The following is a 3,751-nucleotide window of genomic DNA, read 5'->3' as shown; positions in this document are numbered from 1 at the left end:
GAAACAGCAGACCTGGGTTCTAATCCTGCTTTGCCACTTGTCTGTTGTGTGACCTGAGACTAGTCACTGACTGAGCCCGTTGTTGGGCAGGGATTATCTCTGTTGTTGAATTGTACATTCCAAGCGCTTAGTATAGTGCTCTGCACATAGTAAGCGCTCAATAAATACGATTGAATGAATGAATCCCTGTGCCTCAGGAACCTCATCAGTAAAATGGGAATTAAGACTGTGAGCCCCACGTGGGACATGGACTGCATCCAACCTGATAAGCCTGTAACCACCCTAATGCTTAATACAGTGCCTGGCACATAGTAAGCGCTTAACAAATACCATTTAAAAAAAGAAAAGATAGGGAGGCATGTATGTATCTACGACTGAAACTAAAGAAGCAAAAAGGGGCTATTATTTTGCTCATCATTAATATTTAATAGCTTGAGAATGATTATCCTTTCCACGTGAGTAATTTATGAGTTCACATGAGACAAATAAGGCTGATCGGAGACCACAGGGTTTGCTGCAAACATTTCAACAAGGGAACCATGGGTTAGGTTGCTCGACCCACTACATCCACGGTTCTCTTCTCTCCATGTCCCTCTGACAACCAAAAGACCAGCTGATGGTTGCATCTGGAGCAAGAGATACCAGTTTTGTGTGCCCGCCCAAAAGCTGTAGGAGCAGCCATCCTCCACCTCATTCTGGGGACAGATGGAAGTAGCCCCTGGCCGGTGTAGATCCCATGCTCCCCCTTTGACCTGTTTTCTCCTTTACCTCTCGGGAAGCAAGGGGAGCGGCCCGGGAGAGCGGCTCCAACCCACAACCTGTCCCCAGGCCCCAAGAGAGATAGGTGGGGGCAATTCCCAGCCCCACTCCAAACTCAGAAGGCACTAAACAGATTGCAGTATTGCAGATAAATCCCTGAAGTGCCCCAGAGCCGTAGCTGTCACTGGGCATGGGGTAGGGCTAGGGTGGTACCAGTTCCCGGACTGGCGCTGACCTGGGGATACACACCTGGAGGCCCTTCCCAAGTCCAGAGTCACTTTCCCCTTCACTTTTCCCCAGGGAGGAAAGAGACTTGTGAAGCAGCGATGCCCACTGGACTTGCATGAGGGAGACGTGCCCTTCTTGGACTCTTCTAGCTTTTACTTATGTGCCTTTTAATACCTAGCCACAGCACTTATGTATGTCTGTATACAAGCAATCAATAGTATTTATCGAGCACTCACTGTGTGCAGAGCACTCTACTCTACTAAGCCGTTAGGAGAGTAGAACAGAATGAACAGACATAATCCCTGTCTTCAAGGATCTTACAAAGGGAGAAGACAGGCACTGAAAAAAATTCTGATAAGCAGAAAAAATAAAGATATATACATAAATGCTACAGGTGTGGGGGTGTTTGAGGACACTAGGGCTTAGGGAGCACAGAAGTGCTGAAGACCTCCTGGAGGAGGTGTTATCTTAGAAATGTTTGAAGATGGGGAGAGAGTCTTCCGAATGTGAAAAGGGAGGGAGTTTCAGGCAGGAGGGAGGGTGTGAGCAAGAGATAGATGACAAGAGAGACAAGAAGAAGATACAGTGAGTAGGTGGTTTGAGAGGAATCAATTGTGCCAGCTGGGGTGTAGAGCTGACTGAGTGCTGAAAAACTGGTGCTCAGGAGTTTATGTTTGATGCAGAGAAGAATTGGCCACTATTGGAGGGTTCTGAGGAGACATGCACAGAATGATGTTTTAGAAACACGATCTAAGCAGAAGAATGAACTATGAACTGCAGGGAGAGAGACTGTTGGCAGATGGTCAGGGAGGAGACAGATGCAGTAGTCAAGTCGGGATATGACACGTGGCCAGTCCATTGTGGTAACTGTTTGGATGGAGGGGAAGAGGCAGATTCTGGGCATCTAGAGGAAGAATCAGTGGATTTGGTGATAGACTGAGAGAAGAGGCGAGGCCAATGCTAAGGTTCTGGCCTGAGAGATGATGAGAAGCACAGTGGCACTGTCATTTACAATGGGAAAGTTAGGTAAAGGACAATGGGCTCACAGTCTAAGTGGGTGCGAGAACAGATACTTAATCCTCATTTCACATTCGAGGAAACTGGGGCCCAGAGAAGCCAAGTGAATTGTTCAAAGACACAGAACAGGCAAGTGACAGAGCCAGGATTTGAATTCAGGTCCTTTGACTCCCAGACTCGAGTTTTTTCCACTAGGCCCTGCTGCCTTCAGCAGTTCTGGGCATGTTGAGCTCAAGGAGCCGGTGGGACATCCATGTAGAGAGGTCCTGGAAGCAGGAGGAGATGTAAGATTGATGAGAAGGAGAGAGGCAAGGCTAGGTAGAGAGGCAGACTAGGGAGTCATCCACATAGAGGTGGTTATTGAATCCACTGGAGTAGATGAGTTCCCAGCAAGAGTAGATTGAGAAGAGAAGGGGACTCAGAATTGAGCCTTGAGGGACAACCACAATTAGGAAGTGTGATGGAGGGAAGAGAAGGCAATAAAGACTGAAAAAGATCAGTCAGTGAAGTAGAAGGAGGCACTTGGTGACCAAGATATTGCATTTCTTTGATGGTACATTTATATTAGGATTGAGGACTGCTTGAAAATCTTTTCTCCAATCCTTCCCCATTGGGGTCTTTTCCCTTGTCACAACTGAGGGAGAGCAGGAGAAAAGAAATCCAAAACTAAGCACTAAAGGATTTGGTCAGGGGAAGATTTTATCTCAAACAGTACAAGTGCATATGATCCAGCAAGTTTCTGAAGTGGTGAAACTTGGAGTTGCTCACAGTTTTTAACCTTGAGATCAATTCTTCCTCTAGGAACCATCTGAGAATTAATAACACTCTCTAATGAGAGAACCTGGTATAAATAAAATTTGGAAGAGGGCCATGTACCATGGAAGTTCCAAGTTTCAGGAATACATTTCCATCTTGAGGTTTTAAGCAACAAAGCAAAACAAAAAAACCTCATCGACAACAATTCAATTTTTCTGGTTTTTAGGGCACAGCTCAAAGCCCATCTGTTCCATTTGCCATTTTCCTGGCAATGTGGGAGGACTGGCAAATGTAAAATCCCAAATTTCCAATTATAGATATTTAAGGAGGTACTCGGTCACTACCCGCAAGCGTAGAGCCTCACTAAGATTTACATTTACATTTTTCAGAAACTATCCCATCACCCAGAGCCATCTTTGATTGCTGCTGTTGGCCGAGTGGAAAGAGTTCGGTTCTGTGACTCAGGACCCCTGAGCATTGTTCTCCGTCCTTCCTGCCCAGACCGTGCCATTAGTGGTGAAGGTTTCTGACCCAAGAACCCCTCAGGCTATCCCAGGAGGTGGAATCCTCAATAATAGCTGGCTGAAGCAGGCAGGGAAGACCACAGAATTCGCTGTGACACAACATCAGCCCAATGCTGCAGTCATTTGGCCATGAATGGGTCCTGACTGTAAATAAACTTTGTGGGCATTTCTCAATGTGATGTGTCCCTGCTTGCCTAAGTCACTTGTTACAATCTTGGACCCAGTGGGAATGCGTTTGGCGAGGATGGGAGTACAAACCATAAAACCCATAAAAATCTCCTTCACTCTGGCTCTCGGCCCCGAAGCCTTAGAACCAAGTTCCGTCTGACGTTCTTGATGGAAGAACCAGTTATTTTAATGTAAAATAATTCCATGGTCCAGATGAACAGACGATTTCAAAAAGAGCTGAAGATGATAAATATTTTTTCAGAGCATAACAGAATCTCAAAGACAGGTTGAAATGTGAT

The sequence above is a fragment of the Ornithorhynchus anatinus genome, chromosome 7, assembly GCF_004115215.2.
Source record: "Ornithorhynchus anatinus isolate Pmale09 chromosome 7, mOrnAna1.pri.v4, whole genome shotgun sequence".
NCBI lineage: Eukaryota > Metazoa > Chordata > Mammalia > Monotremata > Ornithorhynchidae > Ornithorhynchus > Ornithorhynchus anatinus.
Note: the sequence above shows the minus strand (reverse complement) of the source record.